Source organism: Arachis hypogaea, chromosome 10 (genome assembly GCF_003086295.3).
Source record: "Arachis hypogaea cultivar Tifrunner chromosome 10, arahy.Tifrunner.gnm2.J5K5, whole genome shotgun sequence".
NCBI lineage: Eukaryota > Viridiplantae > Streptophyta > Magnoliopsida > Fabales > Fabaceae > Arachis > Arachis hypogaea.
In genome coordinates, this window is record NC_092045.1 from 82,067,066 (window position 1) to 82,087,958 (window position 20,893).

The window sequence follows — 20,893 nt, forward strand, 5'->3', positions numbered from 1 at the left end:
TCATTAGTTTTTATGTTAAATTCGCATTTCTGGACTTTACTATGAGTTTGTGTGTTTTTCTGTGATTTCAGGTAATTTCTGGCTGAAATTGAGGGACTTGAGCAAAACTCTGAAAAGGGCTGACAAAAGGACTGCTGATGCTGTTGGAATCTGACCTCCCTGCACTCAAAATGGAGTTTCTGGAGCTACAGAACTCCAAATGGCGCGCTCTTAACGGCGTTGGAAAGTAGACATCCAGAGCTTTCCAGCAATATATAATAGTCCATACTTTATTCGGAAATTGACGACGTAACTTGGCGTTGAACGCCAAGTACATGCTGCTGTCTGGAGTTAAACGCCAGAAACACGTCATGATCCGGAGTTGAACGCCCAAAACACGTTATAACATGGAGTTCAACTCCAAGAAAAGCCTCAGCTCGTGGATAGATCAAGCTCAGCCCAAACATACACCAAGTGGGCCCCGGAAGTGGATTTATGCATCAATTACTTACTCATGTAAACCCTAGTAGCTAGTTTATTATAAATAGGACTTTTTACTAGTGTATTAGACATCTCTGGACGCCTAGTCCTTAGACCATGGAGGCTGGCCATTCGGCCATGCCTGAACCTTTTACTTATGTATTTTCAACAGTGGAGTTTCTGCACACCATAGATTAAGGGTGTGGAGCTCTGCTGTACCTCAAGTTTCAATACAATTATTTTTACTTTCTATTCAATTCTCTTCTATTCTTATTCCAAGATATACGTTATACTTAACTTTGATGAATGTGATGATCCGTGACACTCATCATCATTCTCACCTATGAACGCGCGTGACTGACAACCACTTCCGTTCTACCTTAGGCCGGACGCATATCTCTTAGATTCCCCAATAGAATCTTCGTGGTATAAGCTAGAATTGATGGCGGCATTCATGAGAATCCGGAAAGTCTAAACCTTGTCTGTGGTATTCCGAGTAGGATTCTGGGATTGAATGACTGTGACGAGCTTCAAACTCCTGAAGACTGGGCATGATGACAAGCGCAAAAGAATCAAGGGATTCTATTCCAACTTGATTGAGAACCGACAGATGATTAGCCGTGCTGTGACAGAGCATAGGAATGTTTTCACTGAGAGGATGGGATGTAGCCATTGACAACGGTGATGCCCTACATACAGCTTGCCATGGAAAGGAGTAGGAAGGATTGGATGACTGTAATAGGAAAGTAGAGATTCAAGAGGAGCACAACATCTCCATACACTTATCTGAAATTCCCACTATTAATTTACATAAGTATCTCTATCCATTTTATTTTCTGTTTATTTTTATTAATCATATTTGATTTTCTAAATTCCATAATTTTATCCTCCTGACTGGGATTTACAAGATGACCATAGCTTGCTTCATACCAACAATCTCCATGGGATCGACCCTTACTCACGTAAGGTATTACTTGGACGACCCAGTGAACTTGCTGGTTAGTTGAGCGAGACTGTGAAGTTAATTTTGGACCATGGTTCTGTGCACCAAGTCTTTGGAGCCATTACCTTGGATTGTTGAAGTGAAAAGAATGAATCACGATTTCGCCCACCAAGTTTTTGGCGCCGTTGCCGGGGAATATTTGAATTACAATTACGTGCAACCACAGCACCAAGTTGATCCAGCAACAACACCAAATTTTTGGTGCCGTTGCCGGGGATTGTTCGAGTATGGACAACTGACGGTTCATCTTGTTGCTCAGATTAGGTAATTTTTATTTTATTAAAAAAAATTTTGAAAATCTTTTCAAAATTTTTTTTATATGCATTCTAGAGTTTCATGAAGCATGTTGAAGCCTGGCTGGCTGTAAAGCCATGTCTAAATTCTTTTGGACTGAGGCTTCAAAACCATCTTCATAGAGGCAAGCTAATTTGATTATTGGCTGTATGCTAAAGCTTGGCTGGCCATTGGCCATGTCTAGTGTTTTGGACCGGGGCTTTCACAAAAGCTTGGCTGGCTATTAAGCCATGTCTAATTCCTAGACTGGAGCTTTAAACTAACATTGCGAAGATTCCTGGAATTCATATTAAAATTTTTTGAATTTCTTATTTTATTTTTCCTATATATTTTACGAAAAAATCAAATAAAATACAAAAAAAAATTAGAAAAACATAAAAAATAAAAAAAATATTTTGTGTTTCTTGTTTGAGTCTTGTGTCAAGTCATAAGTTTGGTGTCAATTGCATGTTCATCTTTTTCTTGCATAAAATTTTCGAAAAATTCATGCATTCATAGTGTTCATCATGATCTTCAAGTTGTTCTTGATGAACTTTCTTGTTTGATCTTCATATTTTCTTGTTTTGTGTTGTATGGTGTTTTTCATATGCATTCTTGCATTCATAGAGTCTAAACATGAAAAATTTCTAAGTTTGGTGTCTTGCATGTTTTCTTTACATTGAAAATTTTTCAAAAATATGTTCTTGATGTTCATCATGATCTTCAAAGTGTTCTTGGTGTTCATCTTGACATTCATAGTGTTCTTGCATGCATCATGTGTTTTGATCCAAAATTTTTCATGCATTGAATATTTTTAGTGTTTTTCTCTCTCATAAAAAAAATTTTCAAAAATCAAAAAATATCTTATCTTTTTAAATCTTATCTTTTTAAAATCTTTTTCAAAAATCATATCTTTTCCATCTTTTCATCATTTTCGAAAATTTCAAAAATCTTTTTCAAAATATTTTCAAAATCTTTTTCTTATCTTTACATCATATTTTCGAAAATTGCATCAAAAATTAATGTTTTGATTCAAAAATTTCAAGTTTATTACTTTCTTGTTAAGAAAGATTCAAATTTTAAGTTCTAGAAACATATCTTGTGATTTCTTGTGAGTCAAGTCATTAATTGTGATTTTAAAATTCAAATCTTTTTCAAAACTAATTTCAATCTTATCTTTTCAAAATCATATCTTTTTATCTTATCTTTTATATCATATCTTTTTCAAAATTTTATCTTTTTCAAAAAAATTTGATTTCAAAATATCTCATCTAACTTCTTATCTTCTTATCTTTTCAAAATTGATTTTAATATCTTTCTTTTTTTTTTTTAACTAACTAATTAACTTTTTGTTTGTTTCTTATCTTTTTCAAAACCAAGTAACTACTTTTCCCTCTTCAATTTTCGAAAATATCTCACCCCTTTTTCAAAAATTCTTTTTAATTAATTAATTGTTTCAAATTTTAGTTTTAATTTTCGAAAATTACTAACCCATTTTTCAAATTATTTTCGAATTTCTCTCCCCCTCATCTCTTTCTATTTATTTTATTTATTTACTAACACTTCTCTTCACCTCTCTTTATCTCCAATCACTGCCTCTATCCTCACCATTGTGATTGGATTCTCCACTTTTATTCCTCTCTTCTTCTACTAACAATAAGGAACCTCTTTACTGTGACATAGAAGATTCCTCTTTCTTTTCTTGTTCTCTTCTTCCCTATATGAGCAGGAGCAAGGACAAGAACATTCTTATTGAAGTAGATCATGAACCTGAAAGGACTTTGAAGAGGAAGTCAAGAGAAACTAAAGAAACTAAAAATCAACAATTCAGAGAAACCTCAAAAAAAAAAGAAGAAAAAAAGAAAAAGGAAAGACAAAAAGCTTCCACCTCCAAGTCATGGGAGATGGAAAGACTCATCTAAAGGGTTTATAGCCCAGTAGAAGAGCATTTGACTGCACATCAAGAAAGCATGAGAAATTCCCTCTTCAAGAAATCCCTGAGATACCTCAGGGGATACATGTTCCTCCACATAATTATTGGAAGCAACTAAGGATAGGAACACCAAAATCACTAGGGATCATGCAACAGAAGCAAGGAAGAGACATAAAGAAGCTCAAAGAGCACCATTGGACCTTCAAGAAGGCTCCACCCTCACTCAGGTGGATTCATTCCTTGTTCTTATTTTCCCTGCTTTTTCGGTTTTTATCCTTCATGTCTATCTATGTTTTGTGTCTCTACTTTATGATCATTAGTAGTTAGTAACTATGTCTTAAAGTTATGAATAAATCCATTAATCCTTCACCCCTCTTAAATGAAAAATGTTTTTAATTCAAAAGAACAAGAAGTACATGAATTTCAAATTTATCCTTGAATTTAGTTTAATTATATTGATGTGGTGACAATACTTCTTGCTTTCTGAATGAATGCTTAAACAGTGCATATTTTTTATCTTGTTGTTTATGAATGTTAAAATTGTTGGCTCTTAAAAGAATGATGAACAAGGAAAAATGTTATTGACAATCTGAAAAATCATGAATTTGATTCTTGAAGCAAGAAAAAGCAGTGAATGGCGAAAAAAATTAAAAAAAAAATTAATTGACGAAAAAAATATATTTTGAAAAAAAAAAGAGAAAAAGCAAGCAGAAAAAGCCAATAGCCCTTAAAACCAAAAGGCAAGGGTAAAAAGGATCCAAAGCAAAAGAGTGTGCTTAAGAGCTCTGGACACCACTAACTGGGGACTCTAGCAAAGCTGAGTCACAATCTGAAAAGGTTCACCCAGTTATGTGTCTGTGGCATTTATGTATCCAGTGGTAATACTGGAAAACAAAATGCTTAGGGCCACGGCCAAGACTCAAAAAGTAGCTGTGTTCAAGAATCAACATGCTTAATTAGGAGAATCAATAACACTATCTAAAATTCTAAGTTCCTAGAGATGCCAATCATTCTAAACTTCAAAGGAAAAAGTGAGATGCCAAAACTGTTCAGAAGCAAAAAGCTAAAAGTCCCGCTCATCTAATTAGAATTAATATTCATTGATATTTTGGAATTTATAGTATATTCTCTTCTTTTTATCCTATTTGATTTTCAGTTGCTTGGGGACAAGCAACAATTTAAGTTTGGTGTTGTGATGAGCGGATAATTTATACGCTTCTTGGCATTGTTTTTAGGCAGTTTTTAGTAAATTCAAGCTACTTTTAGGGATGTTTTTCATTAGTTTTTATGTTAAATTCACATTTCTGGACTTTACTATGAGTTTGTGTGTTTTTCTGTGATTTCAGGTAATTTCTGGCTGAAATTGAGGGACTTGAGCAAAACTCTGAAAAGGGCTGACAAAAGGACTGCTGATGCTGTTGGAATCTGACCTCCCTGCACTCAAAATGGAGTTTCTGGAGCTACAGAACTCCAAATGGCGCGCTCTTAACGGCGTTGGAAAGTAGACATCCAGAGCTTTCCAGCAATATATAATAGTCCATACTTTATTCGGAAATTGACGACGTAACTTGGCGTTGAACGCCAAGTACATGCTGCTGTCTGGAGTTAAACGCCAGAAACACGTCATGATCCGGAGTTGAACGCCCAAAACACGTTATAACATGGAGTTCAACTCCAAGAAAGGCCTCAGCTCGTGGATAGATCAAGCTCAGCCCAAACATACACCAAGTGGGCCCCGGAAGTGGATTTATGCATCAATTACTTACTCATGTAAACCCTAGTAGCTAGTTTATTATAAATAGGACTTTTTACTAGTGTATTAGACATCTCTGGACGCCTAGTCCTTAGACCATGGAGGCTGGCCATTCGACCATGCCTGAACCTTTTACTTATGTATTTTCAACAGTGGAGTTTCTGCACACCATAGATTAAGGGTGTGGAGCTCTGCTGTACCTCAAGTTTCAATACAATTATTTTTACTTTCTATTCAATTCTCTTCTATTCTTATTCCAAGATATACGTTATACTTAACTTTGATGAATGTGATGATCCGTGACACTCATCATCATTCTCACCTATGAACGCGCGTGACTGACAACCACTTCCGTTCTACCTTAGGCCGGACGCATATCTCTTAGATTCCCCAACAGAATCTTCGTGGTATAAGCTAGAATTGATGGCGGCATTCATGAGAATCCGGAAAGTCTAAACCTTGTCTGTGGTATTCCGAGTAGGATTCTGGGATTGAATGACTGTGACGAGCTTCAAACTCCTGAAGGCTGGGCGTGATGACAAGCGCAAAAGAATCAAGGGATTTTATTCCAACCTGATTGAGAACCGACAGATGATTAGCCGTGCTGTGACAGAGCATAGGAACGTTTTCACTGAGAGGATGGGATGTAGCCATTGACAACGGTGATGCCCTACATACAGCTTGCCATGGAAAGGAGTAGGAAGGATTGGATGACTGTAATAGGAAAGTAGAGATTCAAGAGGAGCACAGCATCTCCATACACTTATCTGAAATTCCCACTATTAATTTACATAAGTATCTCTATCCATTTTATTTTCTATTTATTTTTATTAATCATATTTGATTTTCTAAATTCCATAATTTTATCCTCCTGACTGGGATTTACAAGATGACCATAGCTTGCTTCATACCAACAATCTCCGTGGGATCGACCCTTACTCACGTAAGGTATTACTTGGACGACCCAGTGTACTTGTTGGTTAGTTGAGCGAGACTGTGAAGTTAATTTTGGACCATGGTTCTGTGCACCAAGTCTTTGGAGCCATTACCTTGGATTGTTGAAGTGAAAAGAATGAATCACGACTTCGCCCACCAATTGTATCCTGAATAAGCGTCCATAAATGGGAGGTACTTGTAACCGGAGGAGGCATCCACCAGAGTATCGATACTTGGGAGCGGATATGGATCTTTTGGGCAAGCTTTGTTGAGATCAGTGTAGTCGGTGCACATCCGCCACTTCCCATTTCATTTTTTCACTAAGACCACGTTGGCTAGCCATAATGGGTATTTGACCTCTCTGATGAATCCTGCCTCCAGTAGGGCTTGTACCTGTTCTTCGACAGCTTGTGATCTTTTTGGTCCGAGCTTTCTACGCCTTTGCTGTACTGGCCGAGACCCTAGATATACTGCCAGTTTGTGGCACATTAGCTTGGGGTCTATGCCCGGCATGTCTGTGACTTTCCATGCGAAGAGGTCGACGTTATCCTTTAAGAACTGCATGAGGGACTTTTTTACATCTTCTTTAAGGGTTGCGCTAACGTTGGTTGTTTTGTCTGGGACATCTCCAATCTGGAGTTTTTCTATCTCGCCTTCTGGTTTTGGATGGAATTATTTTCGACCTCGAACTCCTCCGAGTTCGATGGTGTGGATTTCTTCTCCTTTGCCTCTGAGGTTTAGACTTTCGTTGTAACAGCGGCTGGCCGTCTTCTGGTCTCCTTTTATCGTAGCGATCCCTTCTACAATTGGGAACTTCATGCATAGGTGTGGAGTTGAGACTACTGCTCCGAGCTGGTTTAGAGTTGTCTGACCTATTAAGGCATTGTAGGCTGAGTTCACATCGACCACGATGTAGTCTATGTTGAGAGTCCTAGACCGGTTCCCTTTTCTAAAGGTTGTGTGTAGCAAGATGTAACCAAGTGGTTGGATGGGGTGTCTCCAAGTCCAAATAAGCTATCCGGATATGCTCTGAGCTCTTTTTCTTCTAGATCGAGTTTGTCGACGGCTGTTTTGAATAAAATGTCGGCCAAGCTTCCTTGGTCCACCAGTGTTTGGTGTAAATTAGCATTGGCCAATATGATAGTGACGACCATAGGATCGTCGTGTCCCAAGATGACGCCAACTGCGTCCTCTTTGGTAAAGGTGATAGTAGGGATGTCGGGTGCCTCTTCTCCTTCCTCGACGTGGTATACTTCTTTGAGGTACCTTTTGCGAGATGATTTGGAGATTCCTCCTCCCGCGAATCCCCCATGTATCATGTGAACATGCCTCTTCTTCTCTTTCTGGGCTCATTTGTCTTACAGGCTAGGTACCGATCTAGTCTTCCCTCTCTTACCAATTTTTCTATGACATTCTTCAAGTCGAAGCATTCATTGGTGGGATGTCCATAGATTCGATGGTATTCGCAATATTCCGTCTGATTTTCTCCTCCCTTTTTGCTTTTAAGTGGACGGGTGGTGGAATCTTCTCCGTGTGGCATACTTCTCTATAAACTTCCACAAGAAACACCCGGAGAGGGGTGTAATTGTGGTATTTCTTAATCTTCTCTCCATGCGAATCATCTTTTTTCTTGGAATCTCTGTCTTTATCTCGGGAAGAGTTGGAGAATCTGGATTTTGGGGTTTCTCTTAGTCGAGAGTTTTCCTCCATGTTGATGTATTTTTCTGCTCGTTCTTGTACTTCATTCAGAGATGTGGGATGTTTCTTTGATATGGATTAACTAAAAGGTCCCTCTCGTAGGCTATTGATGAGACCCATAATGGCTGCTTCGGTTGGCAGACTCTGAATGTCCAGACATGCTTTGTTGAATCTTTCCATATAGCTACGAAGACTTTCCCGATCTCCTTGCTTGATCCCTAGTAGACTTGGGGCATGTTCAGTTTTGTCCTTCTGGATGGAAAATTTGGCTATAAACCTTTCGGCTAAGTCATCAAAGCTTGAGACGGACCTGGGGGGCAGACAGCCGAACCATTTAATTGTTGCCTTTGTTAAGGTAGTCGGGAAAGCTTTGCACCGAGTTGCGTCTGAGGCATTGGTGAGATACATTCTGCTTCGGAAGTTACTGAGATGATGGCTGGGATCTGATGTGCCATCATATAAAGTCATATCGGAAGGTTTGAAGTTTTTTGGGATTTTGGCCTTCATGATCTCTTTGGTGAATGGGTCTTGGTCCTTGCGGGAATTATCCTCATGACTGGATCGAGTAATTTTAGTTTTGAGATCAGCTTCTAGCTTTTGGAGCTTGTCTTCTAATTCACGGCATCGCCTAACTTCCCTTCGTAGGTCTTTCTCGGCTTCCCGCTGATATTCGACCTCTTTTTCGAGTTGTTTTAGGCGATCTTGAAGCACTCCCATGGGTCCCGTGGTTGGGGATTCTTCATCTTTGTTAGGTTGAGAAGTATCGTCTAGTGTAACCTCCCCGTTCTTATGTGGTGTTCTGTTCTTCACATCAGAGTTGTGGTTGTTGTCCAGGTTGTCCGCCATGATAGTAGGATGACTTTCAGGTTCCCCAGCAATGGTGCCAATGTTCTGAGGGTTACCTGAAACTGTAGGTTGATCTCGGATGAGATCTTCTGTACTGGTCAGCGCTGTTGAGTTCGATTTGATGATGGTGGCCGGAGCTGCCGTGTCCGACTTGTTGGACATGGTGGTGGTTCTGATCCTTCGTCACCGGAGGGTGGTGGTAACTGTAAGGGACTCTGATGCTTAAGTTAGCAAGGGTATTAAGCAGGTTTTTAGTAGAATCAGACTATGAATTATACCTGGGTGCTCCAGTGTATTTATAATTATGAGGGGTGACCTTTCTTGAGATAAGATAGTTATCTTATCTTATCTTATCTTCAGGTGAAGTCATCTTATCTTTATGGGTACCGCCCTTATCTCTATAGGCTTGGGCTGCCTTAGGATTTGGGTCGTGTTCCTCTGTTGGGCCCTTTTTGGGCTTTCCCTGGTGATTTGACCAAGCTCTTGAAGTAGAGGTCGAATTGTCCTGACCTGAAGATAAGATGACCTCACTCAAAGATAAGATAGGATAAGATAAGATAACTAACTCATCTTATCTAAAAAGTCACTCCACACCACTATAAGTACACTGGAGCACCCAGGTATAACTCGTACTCTGATTCGACAAAAAAACCTGCTTAATACCCTTGCTAACTTAAGCATCGGAGTCCCTTACAGGTACCACCACCCTCCGGTGACAAAGGATCAGTAGCATAGCTAGGCAAACAAGTCGGACACAACAGCTCCGGCCACCACCCACTAGCCGGATCGTCAACTCCGACCAGTACAGAAGATCCCGTCCGAGATCGACCTACAGTTTCAGGTAACCCTCGGAACATTGGCGCCGTTGCCGGGGACCTGGAAGTCATTCCATCACCATGGCGAACGACCATGATAACGACCACAATTCAGATGTAGACGATAGAATGCCACACAAAAATGCGGACACTACACCAAAGGATACTTTCCAACTTAACAACAAAAAGAATTCTCCAAATGCAGGAGCCATGGAGGCGCTTCAAGACCGTTTAAAACAACTTGAAGAAGAAGCCCTGCGTCAACGAGAGGCTGAGAAAAACCTTGACAAAAGGAAATAAGGCGATGCCGGGAATTGAAGGACAAACTCCTAAAACTCGAAGCCAATCTCAAGACCAACGCTAACCAATCCCCTCATGAGGATAGCTCCCGCAAGGAACAAGATTCATTCACCAAGGAGATCATGAAGACCAAAATCCCAAAAGACTTTAAACTCCCGGATATGACTTTATACGATGGCACCACATATCCCGGCCATCATCTCAGCAATTTCAGAAGTAGAATGTACCTCACCGACGCCTCAGATGCAGTTCGTTGCAAAGCCTTTCTGACTACTTTAACAAAGACAACAATTAGATGGTTCGACAATCTACCTCCTAGGTCCATCTCGAGTTTCGACGACTTAGCCAAGAAGTTTTTGGCCAGATTCTCCATCCAAAAAGATAAGGCTAAGCACGCCCCAAGTCTATTAGGAATCAAGCAAGGAGAACGGGAAAGTCTTCGCAACTACATGAAAAGATTTAACAAAACATGCCTGGACATACAAAACCTACCAACAGAGGCTGCCATTATGGGCCTCATCAATGGCTTGCGAGAGGGACCTTTTAGCAAATCTATATCGAAAAAATACCCCACATCTCTGAACTAAGTACAAGAACAAGCAGAGAAGTACATCAACATGGAGGAAAACTCTCGACTGGGAGAGACCTCAAAATCCAGATTCACCTATCCTTCTTGGGATAAGGACAAAGAGTCCAAAAGGAAAAAAGAAGATCAACCCAGAGAGAAGCCTAGAAAATACCACAATTACACCCCTCTTCGAGTGTCTTTTGTGGATGTTTACCGAGAAATATGTCACACTGAGAAGATCCCACCACCTCGTCCAATCAGAAGCAAAAAAGGGGAGGAAGACAGAATATTACGAGTACCACCGAATCTACGGACATTCTACAAACGAGTATTTCAACCCAAAAAATGTCATAGAGAAATTGGCAAAAGAAGGGCGATCAGATCGGTACTTAGCCAATATAGCAGATGAACCAAGAAAAAAAAGAAGGGACGAAGAGGTCGGACGAGTTGAATGTCCACCTCACACCGAAAAGGTCAGACACGTTGAAGGTCCACCTCACACCGAAGAGGTCGGACGAGTTCAAGGTCCACCTCACACCGAAGAGGTCGGACGAGTTCAAGGTCCACCTCACACCAAAGAGGTTGGACAAGTTGAATGTCCACCTCACACTAAAAGAGGTCGGACTTGTTGAAGGTCCACCTCACACCGAAGAAGTCCACCTCACACCGAAGAGGTCGGACGAGTTGAAGGTCCACCTCACACTGAAGAGGTCGGACGAGTTGAACGTCCACCTCACACCCCTGAGAGACATGTTCATATGATAAATGGAGGATTCGCAGAAGGAGGGATCTCTAAATCAACTCACAAAGGACACCTCAAAGAGGTATATTAAGGAAGGGAGAGAGGTTTGAATAGGACAACGGGGTGCAAACAAGCCTTCCGAGATTTCAAAAATTCTTGGGGCAACCACCCATTCTTACCCAACCAAGGGAAAGTGAAAAGCTCATATTATACCTCGTAGTGGGAAGTCGGGTAATAGCCTCATCACTAGTTATAAAAGACAAAAGTGGGCAACAACCCGTGTACTTCATCATCAAGGCTCTACAAGGGGCCGAACTAAACTATCGAAAGATAGAAAAGTTCGCCTATGCCCTCATACTCTCTTCTCGATAACTCCGCCCATATTTTCAAGCTCACACTATTAGAGTTCGGACCAACCAGCCCATAAAAGGCATCCTACAAAAAATAAACTTAGCTGGAAGAATCCTACAGTGGGCAATCGAGTTATCCAAATTTGATCTTCGACGTGAAGCTCGGACAGCCATCAAATCACAGTATATGGCTGACTTCATTACAGAGTACACTGACACCCCAAGAACTCCTACAAAATGGAATCTCTACATGGACGACTCTTCAAACAAAACCGGGAGTGGTGCAGGTGTAATTATAGAAAGCGATCAGGGAAGCCAAATCAAGCTAAATAACTAAGCTGAATACGAGGCACTATTGGCTGGTTTAAGGCTAGCTACGAAGGTAGGAGCTTACCGTGTCCAGTGATTCATAAGTAGTCACCTCAAAAATAGAAGGGAGCAACCAAGCTGAGGATCCCACCATGAAAAAATACCTCAGGTAATTCGGGAGACCCTGGACAAAACTAGAGAACAGCTCGGACAATTCGGGGGACCCTGGATAAAAACAGAAAATAGCTCGAACATTTCGGGGAATATGAAGTCCAATACATACCTCGGGAGCAGAATGCTCGAGCTGATGCACTTTCAAAATCAGCCAACACCAACAGCTCGGACAATTTGGGGGAATATGAAGTCTGACACATACCTCGGGAGCAGAATGTCCGAGCTGATGCATTTTCAAAACTAGCCAACACCAAACCAGGGGGCAATAACAGAAGCCTCATCCAGGCTACATTACAAGACCACAACAAGGAAGGAAAACAAACCCTCTCCTCAAGGTCTGGCGACACCAACTCATAATTCTTCTCCACATTCCTATCCCTACAAATTCTACGGAACCTCCTAAGTCGCACACAGTATTCAGGGTCAGCCACAGTAACACACATTAAAACTATGGAATCCAGTAAATCAGACATGCCGTCCGGGATCTTAGTAGACATCTCAGCAATATTTTTTCAAGAAGACATAGGTCAACCATGGGGTTATTACCAAACAACCCGAACAAATAAGGAAACAACTCGGACAATAACAGCAAAACATCAAATATCATATACAGTAGTAAAAAAGAAACCCCAAGACTCACACGAAAGTCCAGGGGCACCCTTTGGAGGCAACAAAGTGCAAGAACACAGAGAAGAGAAGCTGACAATCTATACCCAAACAGTCCGAACACCTCTTAAACAAAAGGTCAAAACAAAAGCTAGAACTTTTGTACAAAAGAAGTCAGGCAACGATGAAAAGAAACAGGAACAGCAACCAAATCATAAGCAAAGCACACATTCTCCTCAAAGGCGAACGACAAAAGAAAAGTCACAACAAATGATCAAAGACGCAAACTTTTTACAGAAAGAACCAAAGTTCTTCAGATCAAAAGGGAGCTTGTGCTTAAGAGCTCCCACAAGTCCTATGGGCATATCAGACAACTCCATACTTCACCACGGGGGAATCACCCTTCCAATTGACTCACGGAGTGGAGGCAATGATCCTAGTAGATATCAAAGAAGGATCCCTCAGAATGATCCTCTACAATAAAGAGCTCAAATCCCAAATCCAAAGGGAAGAACTCGACCTACTCGGATTAGGGAGGAAGCATTAAATTGTCAAATGGCCTCAAGATATAATCAAAAGGTAATCCAGCGAAGTTTTGCCAACAACTATCTCATCCTATTCCGAAATGACATCGGAACAGGTCGGTCAAGAAAAGGGAAACTAGCAACCAACTGGAAAGAACCATACCAAGTGTTCAGAGGTACTGGGAAAAGGCTATGATAGAGTATCTGACCTCAAGGGGCAAGAGCTACCAAGGTCATGGCATGCCTGCAATCTAAACAGGGCGCCAGGCTGAGATCCAAAAAGATTGCCCGAGCTAGAAGGGTAAGTACTAACATGTACACACTCTTATCTTCATTTTATTGTTTAAAAGATTGCAGATTTCCTAAAAAGTTTTCTACCAAGACACCCGATCACGACAAAGTCGGCAAGATGAAAACCAAATTCATCGTCCAATTTCAAAGCGACAGGTCGGCAAGGTGAAAACCAACTTCACCGCCCGACCACAATGAAAACCGAATTTCATCATTTGATTTCGACAAAGATCGACAAAGTGAAAATCAAATTCACTGCTCAATCAAGCCGCATTAATCTGAAACATTCATCGTCCGATTATAAAGCTACAGATCGGCAAAAAGTGAAAATCAAATTCACTACACGATCACGATAAAGACCAACGAAGATGAAAACCAAACTCATCAAAAGGTCAACCAAACAGGGATTAAACCCAATTTCTACAAAATCGGCAAAGATGAAAATAGAATAATGCAAGAAATTATCGAAAGTGATCTATAGAAAAGACCTGACGAGGTCTTAATAAAATGGATTGCTAAATAATAACTTAAAGACCGGCTGACACCAAGAAGTTGGACCAGTCAATAACCAAAGTTATAAGTAAATCCCTGGAAAGAGGTCTAGCCAGCCCTATAAAAGAGGATTACTATAACTTAGAAGGGCCCGACATAATGAGGTCGGCCCATAACAAAAAGTTATAAAAAGTAATCCCTAAAAGAAACTTGACAAAGGTCCAAAAAAGAGGATTGCTAGAAATAACTTAGAAGGGCCTGACATGATGAGGTCGGCCCATAACAAAAAGTTATAAAAAGTAATCCCTGAAAGAGCCCTGACAAAGGTTCAAAAAACAGGATTGCTAGAAATAACATAGAGGGGCCCGACATGAAGAGGTCGGCCAATTACAAAAAGTTATAAAAAGTAATCCCTGAAAGAGACCTGACAAAGGTCCAAAAAAGAGGATTGCTAGAAATAACTTATAAGGGCCCGACATGATAAGGTCGGCCCATAACAAAAAGTTATAAAAAGTAATCCCTGAAAGAGACCTGACAAAGGTCCAAAAAAGAGGATTACTAGAAATAACTTAGAAGAGACCGACAAGAAGAAGTCGAACCAACAAAAGCTATAGCTTGGACCGACGAAAAAAGTCAGACCAACGAAAGCTAAAGAAGGATCGACAAAGAGAAGTCAGACCAACGAAAAACTTACGCAAAAAGGGACATAGCTCCACCCAAAAAGCCACGGCTTCATGACAAGGCTATCAAAATTGTTCAGACCAACTAAAAAGGTTCTACCAAGAACACTAAAAAGTTGCCGGACAAGTTAGCCCCAAAGGTCATCCCGCCTAAGCAGAAGACGGACTAAAAAAGATCTAAAAAAGGTTGGACAGCAAAGTACCAACACTCTATAAACATCTTACAAAGGCCAAGGAAAGGTCAAAAGACCAAAGCCAGAAGTGCTTCGCTGAAAAGTACGAAGTCTTGAAAAAAGACACTACTTAAAAAGCGAAAAGCACGGTCTCAAAGACCGAGCTAAAAAGTCATCCAAACAAACTATAAAAAGGTTCCCCACTGGAACACTACCTAAAAAGTTGTTGGATTACGACTAAAAAGCCCGAGCAGTGAAGACAAACAAGTCGGAAGAAAGGCTAAAAAGCCCTCTTAACAAACTAAAAAGGGCAATACCAGACTCGCACAAGGAGAAACTACTCAAGATCGACCAAAGTCAGGATGCTTGAGCACGACTTCTGATAAACCAGTATTTTATGGTTTATCTTGTGCTCAATTGAGTGAATTTGATCAATCTTTTATACACTTATTCATACTAATTGCATGAGTTTACATTTTCCTTCCGGATTTTGTGCTATGATTGAAAACATGTTTCTTTGGCCTTATATTTGCTAATATTAATCCTCTCTTATTACCATTCGATTCCTTGATATGTGTGTTAAGTGTTTTCAGAGATTACAGGGTAGGAATGGCTCAGAGGATGGAAAGGAAGCATGCAAAAGTGGAAGGAATACAATAAGTTGAAGAAATTGCTAAGTTGTCCAGCCTGACCTCTTCGCACTCAAACGGTCATAACTTGAGCTACAAAGGTTCAAATGATGCGGTTCAAGTTGCGTTGAAAAGCTAACATCCGGGGCTTCACAATGATATATGATTTGTCATAGCTGTTCTGAAGTTAGGCAACGCGAACGCATGGATGACGCGCCCGCGTTGCATCTGCAAAATTCCAATCCACGCAAACGCGTGGACGACGCTTCCGCATCACTTTCCCGCGACCTGTATGTACCAGATTTCATAATTAGCAATTTCTTGGCTATTTCTGACCCAGTTTTCGGCCTAGAAAGCATAGATTAGAGGCTATAAAGTGGGGGAACCCATTCATTCACAAGATACTTCATACAACAATCATTCATTCATACATAGTTTTAGGATTTAGATGTAGTTTTTAGAGAGAGAGGTTCTCTCCTCTCTCTTAGGATTTGGTTTTAGGATTTAGGATTATTTATTCTTCATCACAGGTTCAATGTTCCTTTAATTTATGTTTCTCTTTTATTTTTATTTACTCTAATACTTTTATTTGTATTTGATTTATGTTGCCTAATTGGCTTATGACTTTCATGTTATGATTTTCTTTATTAATGAAATTGAGGTATTTCAGATTTATGCTTGATTTATTCTATTTATGATGTCTTCAATTTAATTTAGAATTTTCCCTTTTGGCTCTGGTTAAGTAATTGGTGACGCTTGAGTTATCAAATAAAACAGTGGTTGAAATTGGCAGATCACTCTAAAGCTAGTCTTCCCACAGGGATTGACTAGCACTTGAGGATCAAACTAATTATTCCACTCGACTTTCCTTTGCTTTAGTAAAGATTAACTAAGTGGGATTAAAATCTAATTCTCATCACAATTGATAAGGATAGGACTTCTAGTTCTAATACCTTGCCAAAAGTTTATTTTATTATTACTATTTTATTTTTCTTATCATTTAACATACTTGTTCCTTACTTTCAAGACCCCCAATTTACAAGACTCATAACCAATAATAAGAACATACCTCCCTGCAATTCCTTGAGAAGACAACCCGAGGTTTGAATACTTCGGTTAATTAATTTTATTGGGTTTGTTACTTGTGACAACCAAACGTTTGTACGAAAGGATTTTCTGTTAGTTTAGAAGCTATACTTACAACGCGACTATTTTTATAAAATTCTTTACTAGCAAAAATCTGATCGTCAACTTCCCCAAAAGAGATCGAAACTCTGAAAGCACGATCTCATGGAAAAAGTCCGAACTCAAGCAAGGGCAAAGTCATACAAGTCGACGTCAGCTAAAGAAGAGGCGCAAGTACGACTTCAAAAAAGAACAAGCCAAAAGGTTGGGAAACAACTTAAGGCTCAAATGTGCTTCGCAAAATGGGATACAACTCCACTCAAAGAAGGCACAATCTCAAACAGGGCTACAAACGTCATCCGAGACTAAAAAAGGTTCTATATAAAGAACACTAAAATGTCATTGGACAAGTCACTAAAAGCCCGGATATCAAGCCGCAAGGATAACTTCGCCAAAGTAGAGGGTTGTCAACACAAACATAAAGCAAGGCGTGATCCAGAAGACAAGGGTAGAAAACCCACACTACCACTCAAAAGAGGTTGGACTGTGAAGTACCAAACCTCTAGAAAATCTGCAAAGATTGCAAAGCAATGAAGAAACAAGCCAAACAGATGCTTGAGCATGACTTCCAAAGAGATCGAAGCTCAGAAAAGCACACTCTCACGGAAAGATCGAACTCAAGCAGGGGCACTATTCATACCCTGGGTCAAGCTGTCTGACCCGGGATGTTTAGCGACAAGCTGACCGACCTCTTCAGGTCAAACTATCCGACCTCTTCTCAAAGAGCTTGGCCAATGTCCGACCTCTTCACAAAGAGCTCGGACAAAATGCCACAAAGGCCCAAGTAGGCCCAAACGAAGGAACACAGCCCAATCTAAAGGCAGCTAAAGCCCAGAAAAGATAAAGGCGGTTTCCCAGAAGATAAGATGACCTCACTCAAAGATAAGACAGGATAAGATAAGATAACTAATTTATCTTATCTAAAAAGGTCACTCCACACCACTATAAGTACACTGAAGCACCCAGGTATAACTCATACTCTGATTCTACAAAAAACCTGCTTAATACCCTTGCTAACTTAAGCATCGGAGTCCCTTACAAATACCACTACCCTCTGGTGACAAAGGATCAGCAGCATAGCTAGGCAAACAAGTCGGACACAACAGCTCCGGCCACCACCCACCAACCGGATACGTCAATTTCAACCAGTATAGAAGATCCCATCCGAGATCGACCTACAGTTTCAGGTAACCCTCAGAACAGGAGTGTGCGGTTGCACAGAAATGTGCGTTCGCACAAATGGCTTTCCTCTTTTTTTTTCGAAAACATAAGTGCTTGAGGAAGAAAGAATCATGTTGTGTGCACACAGGTCCATGCACATGCACTGAAGACAAAAATAGGGGGTGTTCCCGTGCACAAGCCATGCCAACGCTCCCACCAGAAGGCCACAAATTGGCGTGCAAACGCACACGTCTATGCGGCCGCACAACGAGCACAAGAAGGAAGATGCGTGCATACACACAAAGCAGTGCACACGCACAGATCATAGAAAACAGGGCAGCGCCCACGCATAGGCTGTGCTGGCGCTGCGACCAGAGGGCACTACAAGGGGCGTGCGAATGCACAAGCTTGTGCGCACGCACAGATAGAGAAAAACGCAGTTGTGTGTGCGCGCACAACATGGTGTGTACGCACAGATGCCCTATTTCACAAAATTTTTTTCTTTCAGAAACTAAGGTACGAACCCTTAGCACATCAACATATCAACCCCAAATCATACAAACATTCACAAATTCATGATCCACAAGCAATTCAACTTATTCAACTCAAAAACATTAAACCAAACCTAAGTTAATCATCATATCACAAGAAAGCAACTAATTTAAAAAGCTATAAACAAAAGATAAAGTTGGAACAATATTACCATGGTGGGATGTCTCCCACCAAGCACTTTAGTTTAGAGTCCTATGTTGGACTTGCATGGCTTCTTTGATCAATTTGAGACCTCTCCAAAGAGGAAAATCTCCAACTCCTTGGCATTCTTGGGTTGAGTGTGATCCATTGAACTAGACTTCTTGGCAACATGCTCTTCTTCTTGCTCTTTGCTAACCTCAATCACTTGATCTTCAACTATGTCGCACCCAAAGATAGAATAGGCTTCGAGAACGGGCTTCTTGGATTCCTCCAATGTGAATTTCACTACCTTGCCATCGGCCTCAAAAGAGTAGACTCCCAAATGTGCATCCAGCCTGAAACAGGAAGTCTTCAAAAATGGCCTTCTGAGTAGAATGGATGATGGCTTGTTTGAGTCAATGGGTGGGTGATGAGCGGATATTTTATACGCTTTTTGGGCGTAATTTCTTGTAGATTTTAGTGTGTTTTAGTTAGTTTTTAGTATATTTTTATTAGTTTTTTGGCAAAATTCATACTTCTGGACTTTACTATGAGTTTGTGTGTTTTTCTGTGATTTTAGGTATTTTCTAGCTGAAATTGAGGGAGCTGAGCAAAAATCTGATTTATGCTGAAAAAAGACTGCTGATGCTGTTGGATTCTGACCTCCCTGCATTCGGAATGGATTTTTTGGAGCTACAATAGTCCAATTGGCGCGCTCTCAATTGGTTTAGAAAGTAGACATCCAGGGCTTTCTAGCAATTTATAATAGTCCATACTTTGCGCGAAGATAGATGACGTAAACTGGCGTTTAACGCTAGTTCCATGTTGCATTCTGGCATTCAGCGCCAGAAACAGGTTGCAAGTTGGAGTTCAGCGCCAGAAACAAGTTACAACCTGGCGTTCAACTCCAGAAACAGCCCAGGCACGTGAGAAGCTTAAGTTTCAGCCCCAGCACACACTAAGTGGGCCCCAGAAGTGGATTTCTACACTATCCATCTTAGTTTACTCATTTTCTGTAAACCTAGGTTACTAGTTTAGTATTTAAACAACTTTTATAGATTTATTTTGCATCTCATGATATTTTTAGATCTGAATTTTGTACCTTTTGATGGCATGAGTCTCTAAACTCCATTGCTGGGGGTGAGGAGCTCTGCAGCATCTCGATGACTTAAAGCAATTATTTCTGTTTTCCATTCAAACACGCTTGTTCCTATCTAAGATGTTCATTCATGCTTTACTATGAAGAAGGTGATGATCCGTGACACTCATCACCTTCCTCAATCCATGAACGTGTGCCTGACAACCACCTCCGTTCTACATTAGATTGAATGAGTATCTCTTAATCAGAATCTTCGTGGTATAAGCTAGAATCCATTGGCAGCATCCTTGAGAATCCAAAAAGTCTAAACCGTTTTTGTGGTATTCCGAGTAGGATTCTGGGATTAGATGACTGTGACGAGCTTCAAACTCACTAGTGTTGGGCGTAGTGATAGACGCAAAAGGATCAAGGGATCTTATTCTGACATGATCGAGAACCGACAGATGATTAGCCGTGCTGTGACAGAGCATTTGGACCATTTTCACTGAGTGGATGGGAAGTAGCCATTGACAACGGTGATGCCCTACATACAGCTTGCCATGGAAGGAGCCTTGCATTTACGAAAGTGAGAAAGCATTATGTTGCAGGAATTCAGAAGACAAAGCATCTCCGAAACTCTAACATATTCTCCATTACTGCATAATAAGTATTATTTAATCCATGCTCTCTTGTTTATTTGTAAGTCAATTGATAACTATAATTGGTATCCTGACTAAGATTAATAAGATAAGCATAGCTTGCTTCAAGTCAACAATCTCCGTGGGATTCGACCCTTACTCACGTAAGGTATTACTTGGACGACCCAGTGCACTTGCTGGTTAGTTGTGCGGATTGCAAAAGTGTGATTGCAATTTTGTGCACCAACTTTTTGGCACCATTGCCGGGGATTGTTTGAGTTTGAACAACTGACGGTGAATCTTGTTGCTTAGATTAGGAAAAATTTTTCTTTTTTTCACTAGAATTGCATCTTTTATTATCCCTTCTAAAAAAATTTTTCAAAAAAAATATTATTTTTCTTTATTAATTTTTAGTTTTTCTGTGAGATTAGTGTCATGTTTTAAGTTTGGTGTCAATTGCATGCTTTTCTTTGTCTTTCAATTTTCGAATTGCATGTTCTTTATTTTTTCTTGATCTTCAAATTGTTCTTGTCAATCTTTCTTGTTTGATCTTTGGTTTCTCCTATTCTGTGTATTTTCGTGTTTTCTTTGTGCATTTTCAAAAT